Genomic DNA, 9,664 nt, shown 5'->3' on the forward strand with positions numbered 1-9,664 from the left:
TGCAAAGCACTAACTGCTCAGTCTTTCTTGTGTGCAGTAGTGTAGAGTCTCAGTCTTTCTTTTAAAGGCTCACTCGATCATATTTTGGACCATCTGAATATTTCACAGCCATGTTCCTGATTAAAACAAGTTGAAATCTTGCTGCTGAGACTTCAGTGTGACATCAGGTTCTAATCCTTTGTTTTGAATCGACCCCCCGTGTGGTTTAAATCAACATATTTGTTAACGGATTATGCCTTTAAAGCAGCACAGGCCTTTAAACTGTGGTTGCTTTTAATACCTGAATTTAATCTGAGGCAAGATCGTACATTTACTGTAAATTCCAGTGTTTGATGATTTTAGAAGTTTCTCAGTAAAGGTAGAGGTGTTCAGGCTCAGTGGACAGAGCTCTGTGCATGTTGCTCGTGGTATCTTACAAACAATGGGCCACTCTTCCTCCTGCTTGGATACAATAACTGTGCGATCAAGGTTATTGTTATATTTGAAAATTAAGTAAAATGCTGAAGGTTTCAATCCAACCTGAATTGATTTTGGTTTGCTAGATGTATTAATACAGTTTATTGGGCTGTGTACTTAAAGGAGCACTCTGTAGTTTTGTTGAAGAAATGTTAATGAGAAGAGAAGTAATATTACATTATTGCTATTTAATGTACAAAAAAGAATGTACAGTTTAGGGACACTGACAGTGTGAGAAACATCAGGATCTTGTCCTAAATCTGTTTATTATTTATTATTATTAATATTAATTGTATGCACATTTCCCCTTGAATATTAACAAAAAACCATCAGGACAGTTTAATGGTAAAAACTGAAGAAATTAGTTTCAGTCAACACTTTCTGCATCATCTTCAGATGAGACTTGAGGAATATGATTATTTAAATGATCTCAAAATGAAAACAATAATTAAAAGGAAATTAAAATACTTTTGGAGCACTTGTAGGAATTATTGTGAATTATTGTTTTCCATTTATCCTTTCATCGTCTTTTTTATTATTTATGATGGAAATGTAACATGCTAAACACCATAACATCTTGCAGGCAATGTATTTAGTTAATTTTATTTAGTGCAATATGAACGATACGTGTTTAATATACATGATCAATAATCAACCTAGTGTTACATTGATCTAAATAGGCAATATAAAAATAAAACGACAATGCCAAGTTAAATGTCCAAACCTTTGAAACCTCAACCTGAGGATCTCATATAAAATAAAATGAATCACAGAACCATAAAATGTAGCTGAATATAAATCCTCCCTCTCAGCGTATGACTTCATGTCCTATGATTCCATTTCCATTATTTTAACCAATGTGAAAAATAAGAAATATGCTAAATATGATAACAATAACCAATATGCAACCTTTCATAAGGTGCTGTACTTAGTCTTATTACAAGGTGTAATTTTAGCCTGAGTTCAAATATGATTTTGTAGTTTTGAACATCCTTCTGTTGGAGCCCATAGCAGAGCTGTAGTGCTGTAAAGGAGCATGTAATGAACAGAATGATTCACACACTTCCACTCTGAAGGGCCTCTGATAGAAGGCTCAGTGGTCACAAGAGAGCAGCAATAACCTGTTAAGTAGCACATCTGGGATGTTTAATCTGATGCATAGATCCTTATTGTGATTACGCTGACTTTTTGATTCATCAACATTCTACATAGAACTGTTACTACACATGTATACCAGATAACATTTGACAAACTTTACTAGCTGTGTATAGGACGACAGTACACTGTCAGATCAGAATCATATTTTGTACCATCATATCTAAAATAAATATCCCAGAGGATTGATGGTCCCTCTGAGCTGACAGCTGATGGCCTCTGTGGCCACATTATCATCACACTCACCAAAAACAACAAGATCTCTGAATCCATATCTGTAATATCATTTCCATATGTCAGTCTTTGGTGAATGAGCATCCTGAAGATGATAGGCAGGCTTTGTGAGACCGTTGTTGCATTGTGTTGGTGGCCAGATGTGAGATCAGCTCCGACACAAAACTAAGGTCAGCTGGAGCTTCCTGTCCGCTTTACAAAACCTCCTCAAGGGAGAAGGATGAAGGGATCTCTGAGGTCAGGGGACACTTCCTACTTTGCTCTATCTGCTCTGTTTACCCAGGGACGGGGGATTTAGTGTAGGGACAGACAATAATCAAACACATTTTGGATCACTGGTAGTGGGAAATAGAAAAAGCTGGTTGAGCTATGACTACCAGTTTGCAATGATGAAAAGAGTCACGAGAAGGAACAGAAACCATTTGTGTGCCTACAGCAGTGTTTCACCCTCTGACATCACCTGAGACCAGCTAACTGCAAGAACAGCTCTTTTAGAAAGTCTTTTATGTTTCAGTTTCATTCAGCCTACTAAAATCCATGTCACTAAAAGAACATGTAAAATAAAATATAACATTTGAACATTAACTGAGGAGATAGTGATCAACCTTTGAAAAGGGAAAGGCACTAACCCAAATCACACACTATTTTCTCTCACAGATATCTGAGTACTCATGTTGATATAAAACCCAACTGATCACAAAACATTCAGGCTCTGTATAAAAATGAACAGACCAGGTTGTTCTCTCACAGGAAACTTCATTCATTTCAGGTCAGCTGGAAGCTTTTAAAGGAGCACTCTGTAGTTTTGTGGCAGAAATGTTAATGAGCAGAGAAACATTTTCATTGGCTGATTTTTTTAATGCCAAAACAAACCAAATAAAGAATCTTTGTTTTCATGACTGAATAAACTGAATAAACAAACTGACCTTAAAAGGACAACACAGTTTATACTGTTTCACTTTGTTTATATGTGGCGGACCCTGCCACCTTGCTAGCTTCAAACAGTGTTCTGGGACCTAATTTTCCTCTGAGAACTCTCCTCTGAGAAGCTGGATATTCACTTATTGAAAAATACATATTTATGAGTTTGTATTATTACCTCATTAATATTGTAAATATTATCATTTGAATTTCTTCCCTACATAGTGCCCCTTTAAATGTTCTGTGCTTGTTACCAGTGTCTTGTTTGATACTGTTGTATGTTGGGGAAACAGCATTACTGCCAATGAAATGTAAATGGTTCCAATGTTTATTACAGAGGCTTGCTCTCTTCTTAGTCTCAGTAGTAAAGGTCTTGGATGAAAAAATAGTACGAGCATTCAAACAAGTTTGAAGATTGGTTCCTGTGTAGTCTTTTTTTTTTTTTTAGCAGCGTAACCCCTTTAGAACAAAAATGTATTCCATTAAATTAAACATTTTTTTGTGCAGGTTTTATGTCAGTTTGCATGGCACCAATGTATTTCATTTGAATGGGTCACACTTTTTTGATAATTGGTAAATTTCTCTTTACTGACTTAATCTTTAGAAACTCTTCACACAGTCAGCACAAAATGCCCGTCCTTCAAATGGCTCTTTTTAGACTCAAACTCAACCCTCACCAAACCTCTGTGCAGGTACACTCTGATTTACATACTGTTGACACAACTGTAAAATGTATGTTCAAAACCTAGCACAAATAAAAATGCATAAAAATTGGGAGCTCCCAGTTTCAGTCCTTAATGACCTCTATGTAAGACTTGTGCCAGGTGAGGAAAGGGGGCAATTGAGGCACTTACTCTCCAGTCCTCAACCTATAAAAGAATCATAAAAGTAGTTTATGACTACCAGACCCATGATCAGATGTCCTTCTTTGATGCAATGACTGCTGGATGACTGGCCATATCCACAGAAGAGTGCTGATTGGATGGTTAGTTACAAGTCACAAGTAATGCACAGGAGTAAAAGAGCAGGTTTTTTACGGGTCCAGATTTACTGGCATCTAGCAGTGTGGTTCCAGTTTGCAACCAACGTCTCACCCTCCCCTATGCTGCCTACTAAACGTGAAAGGCCCTCTCTAAAGCCAGTGTTTGGTTTGTCTGTTCTGTGCTAGATGAAGAAGAAGACGGGCTTCCTCTTTAGATACAGAGGGCTTATTCAAAGAAATTCTGAGACTCGGGCAATTATTCACTAACGAAAAAATCTTAAGGAATATTATCTTTCATTTCTGCCAGTATTATTTTCATGTCTTCCCCAAAATCCCCTGAAATGTTGCACAGTGGACCTTTAATGTACTTTCATGCTTGTTTTTTCAAACTGTACTCTTATACTAAAATATGTTTTTGAGCCATTAATCTACTTTTTACTTACGTTTGACATCTATATCATTGTTACAACCAGTCTGCTCTAAATGCAGGGACTGAGTGTTGGGGGAGATGGCGTGAGGAACACCTTTACTACAGATGTCAAGTTGCCAGCTGCCTGCTGGGCACCAGCTGTCTCTTGACTATGATGCGTGATGACAGAGCAGGACCCAGAACAAGAGGCAGCTTCCAGTGACCATCCCTAGCCACATCTGGCCACACATTTTATTCCAAACAGTGAGAGCTCATCTTTTATAAACTCCTCTTCGATCCTTCATAAGCACATTGAAATAAGCTGCACATACTGTAGTTCAGGGCTGTCCAAAGTTGGCCTGCTGTAAGGTTCAATTTGGCCCACCAGATGTTTCTGCCATAATGAAAAGGTAAATATTAAATGGAAAAATACATGTATAATGTGATGCTCTTTACATTTGTAGGATCCCTTTTTTCATAATCTGAGCATTTTCCTTAACTTTTCCAGGAACTTATTACAATGACTCCGACACCACAGTAAAGTCAACATGGCTGATGTTACCACAACTCAGAGGAGTGAATCAATCATGTAGTTAAAAGAAATACTGTTCAGGCTGACTGATTCCTTATATCTATTGGCCAATATCTGAAGTTTTGGATTAATATTACTGCTGCATTAATTTGCATGTCATTTTACTGCTCTAGATGTTTAAGGTGGAGCTCATTCGAACTCCTTTATACTGTCGGCTAGTTTAATCTACAGCAGTGCATCATTCAGATCATCATGTTTGTAGCGTCACTGTCCTGTGAGAAACATGTTTCTGTAAAAAGTCAGAGAAAACAGCCTGTTTTCAGCTTTGTGAGGATACTTTTATCTGTTAAAAAACCCAAGAGGGTTTTTAAAGTGTTTATTAAAGGTAACTAGTAACTTAAGCTGTCAGACAAATGTAGTGGAGTAAAAAGTTTAACATTTGCCCCTTGTCTTAGGAGCGCACCTAAGGCACACTCTTGCGTGTGTGCATGCGCCCAAGGTCACCAGTTAATTCACAAAGACCAGCACTAAGGTGGAACATTTTCTTGCATGCAGGGCTGTAGCCAGGATTTTATAATTTCTGAGGTCATGTAAGCCGACTAGAAAGAGCAGCATTACATATGAATTAGCAGCACATTGACTCAGTTAAAGACAAAAAATGTATGAAAAAGTCATCATCATGAGTTAGAAAGTCAAAAGTATGACTTTCGTTTCTCAATTTCAACTTGTTTATCTCAGAATTATGACTTTTTATGTCATATTTATGATCTTTGCCTTTATTCAAAACACGACCTAAAACTAAATACTTTCAGCAACTCATCACTTTAACATTCTAACATTCAACTGGATTATGCAAACTGTGAACATTTTATTTCCTCATCTGGATGAAACAAAGTGGCAGCACTTCACCTATAGCCCTAACCCTATAAGATTAAAGAGATGGAAGACAACACCATGAGCTCTGATATCTGCAGCCCCGACCCCCAAACAGTCCAACTTCCAGTCCTACCTGGACACGCTCCTTGTCCTCCTCCCTCGGCTCTTCCAGCTCTACGCGGCTGACTGTCTTTCTCTCCTGGCCTCTGTCAGCATGTTCAAAAGGCCATGAACGGGTTTGTTGCTATCAGTTACTGCTCTAATCCTTCTGATCATTGTGCTGTGGATAAACCCGCTATGAAAGCAGCCTGCAGGCCAGACTGATGGGCCTCCATTGGAGCTTGGCATCCTGGACCGTCGCTCGGTCCTGCATGAGTTCACAGCAGTGCTGGCTGACAATGGAGGGTTTTGCTCTGTTGCTCTCTGTAGAAGAAAGGGATGCAGCACCCACATAGTTCTATATCTGGGCACAAACCACCGTGTTGTTTTTTAACTAGCAAAATGTTTTTTAGGCCAAAGCTGAGCTGGAAACCAGACAGGACTGAAGGTACAATTTGTAAGATCTGGAGATAATTTCAGTGTAAAACATTCAAAAAATGATCAAACCCTGTCAACAGTGTGTGAAGAAGTAACAGTTCTGGTGTTATGTCCAAGATGCCTATATAGCTATTGCATTGCAGAGATATCTACTGCTAAGCAGCCAGGGAAAGCCCATCCCTTCTTGTAATACCAGGACTGTGGCAAGAAGCCATAGTGAGTCACTGTGGCACTCACGTCCTCTCCTCTGCTGCAGGAGAGGACGAAGAAGTCGAGCTGTGCCTTGAAAATGAGAGCTGTGACACCCTCTGATCTCACGCCACCCAGTCACCCATTCACTTACCTATATAGCTAATAGTTCCAAACAGTGCTGGTGACTTAAAAATGGGGACAGTTTGCTGATAATTACTATTTATTTGCAGAATTTATGTATAATTTCACATTATTAATCCTCTGATGTGAATGATAACAACTTAAGCTATTAAATAACAGTTATTAGCATACAAAAACTATTAAATATATAGCTCTAATTGGGTGCAGGCCATTTTTCAGAATTTAAGTTTTTAATGAAGAAAACACACCTGAGCCTGAATAATTGACATATTACAACATGGAAGGGCTGTCTTAAATTTTTAAGTTAGACACAACATCACCTAATGGTATCTTGATTAAATATCCCTTGTTGTGTAAACCTCTGTGTAAGTTTGGTTGATTTGGATTTGTTAATTGATTGAGCTGCTCAGGGTAGTCGTTGAACGTGAAAATCTATTAAGGTCGATCAGAAGGGTCTGGTTATTTGAATTGAATTCATTAATTTATTGAACTTAAACATCTATTTCAACATAAGTAATGTGGCATATTGTGTTAACTTTGTCTTTGTACATTTGATTTAAATTTGTACACTGATTCAACTTCAATTCCAGTTGTTTACACTTCAAAATCTATTTCAGATTGGCTATTTGACCTAGTCATTCAAAATCATGCTTTAAATATGTGCACCAATAAATGTTAAATTGGTTGGAAGTTAACTAGTCGTTGTCATACTTGTCTTTCAAAACAAGCTTGCTACCGCCATTTACTATCAGTTACTGTAACACTTACTTGGTGAGATCAGTTTATATGTGGCGGACCCTGCCACCTTTCTAGCTTCAAACAGTGTTCTGGGACCTTATTTTCCTCTGAGAACAGCTTGTTTATTCACTTATGGGAAAAATGCATATTTCTAACTACACTCATATTGTAAATATAAAATAATTAACTGAAATTACCACGAGGGATGATGAGAGGTCAAGTAGAGGATTAGAATGTAGAACAGAAAAGAGTTTGTTTATTTTATTTTGTTTAAACATAAAAACAATCAGTCAATTAAGATCTTTCTCTTCTGATTGAAATTTCTTCCTCAAACTACATAGTGCTCCTTTAAGTGTGATCCACAACCCATTCCCCTGTCTGCCTCAAGAAACCAGGCATACATTTTTATTGACATCTGTCACATTTTGTAATTAATAGTTCAAGCATTTGTATTTTCATGATAAGTCAAAGCAAACAGCAGGCATCATGTGAGAGATGTGCTCACTGAGTACATGTTTTGTGCATGAATGCAGATGTGATCACTCATGCTGGTTGTGTGTAGAATGTTATAGGTTACTATCAGTGGTGGAAAGTAACTTAGTAGGCTACATTTACACAAGTTCTGTACTAAAGCACAATTTAGAAGTACTTTACTTGAGTATTTTCGTTTTTATGCTACTTTATACCTACACTGCTACTCCACTACATTATTTGACAGCTTTAGTTACTAGTTACTTTAAAAATTACGATTTTACGCAATGGATGAGGTAACAAGCTTTTAAAATTTACCACACACTGTGCACCAAAGTGTTTTTTCCCTCAAAACTTTTCACCACTGGCTATAATGCGGCTTAAGTGCTATTATTGGCTGTGTTTCACCATCAGTAGCTTTTTTTTTTTATTAATATACTGTAACACTGCACTTTTGAAATATTTTGTTCCCACGCCTGCAGATCCTCAGCCACCTGCAGACACCTCATACTATATTTTTTTGTCCATTACCATATGTATATTGTATTTATATTATGTTTTATGCCATTGTTACTTCACATGCATGTTTTATTTCTAAAATAAAGAAAATCAACATAAACCAGCTTAAATCTTGCCTGGGCACCAAATTGACAAATTGTCACAGTCAGCCATTTTCTGTGGTGGATTTGTGCTGTGGTGTTTTTTGTTTCTGTGCCTGTTGTGCTTTCAGAGGTGCACTGAGAGGCTGGGCGGGGTTTCCCCTCACCGGAGCTGCTGACACACACACACCTGCAGCAGATTGGCAATCAGCGCCCTGCATCCCTACTGGTACATCCCATGTTTCATGTCTCGCAACTTAAGCCAGTTTCCACCAGTGACCTCAGTCCTCCGGCCAAACCCCCACCTCCAACCTGGATCATTGACAACTACCCTGCTTTCACAGTCAGCAGGATTTTGGATGTTCGTCGGCGGGGCCAAGATTTCCAGTTCTTGGTGGATTGGGCGAGTTGCGGTCCCGAGGAGCGCTCCTAGATTTCCCGGGCCCTCATCCTGGATCGTCCTACTACGCCTATGCATTGTAACACTGGCTCTGGTTCTGTGGATAGTTTTATATTGTATATGTTGCAAGCTTGATAATGTATAAGGGCGCCCGTAACGTCATGCGTCCAGACTGTTGCATGCGTCATATTTTGTAATCTATTTATAATGCAAGGGCACGACACTGCTGAGGGTGCAATTGTGTGACCTTGTGAAGACCAAGAATAACATGGTGCATACTGGCAGGGGGTGTGTCTAAAGTAGTGTCAACATTTCATATCAACAAGCTCAAGAGGCAATCATCTACATTATTAAAGGGTAACTCCACCAATTTTAAACATTAAAGAGCGTTTACAGGTCTTGGGGATTACTACTGCATACTGTATGTGAAAAAAGTAGTACAAAGCCTGATGTCCCTCGTGTTGCATTGTGGGTAATGTAGGCGCCAGGTTCTGAAAAGGAAGAACAATGTGTGGAATAATAAAGATGACATATCTGGTCCTGGTGTCTACATTACCCACCATGCAACTTAGCCACTGAGTGACATGACTGGATGTCTACATGCAGCTTCCTCTGGAGTCACAAAAGACTTTATAGTGTTTTTTCACATATGCAGTAATACTCCCCAAGACCATTCAAAACACATTTATGTATAAAATTGGTGGAGCAACCCTTTAATGTAAACATCACACAGCTCCTCCATTTACTGTTGTCAAATTGCTGCAGCTCAGTTTGTCAAGGTCTTTTAGGACCGAAGCATCTACCATCTGCATTTCACCTTACAGTGTTTGTGTGTCTGCTCTGTATGCATACACACGTGTGTATGGGATTGACAGTTGGCCTGATATCTATTATTGAATGATGTAATTAACTACTGCAGGAAATAATTGTAGAAGACATGACATCTTATAAAATCTAAATTACACAGACTTGTGACAAAAATAGGCTGCTGGTGGTGATGTTTATGGTAAAGTAAGAAAGG

The sequence above is a fragment of the Pagrus pagrus genome (assembly GCF_965226575.1).
Source record: "Pagrus pagrus genome assembly, chromosome: 12".
Classification (NCBI taxonomy): domain Eukaryota; kingdom Metazoa; phylum Chordata; class Actinopteri; order Spariformes; family Sparidae; genus Pagrus; species Pagrus pagrus.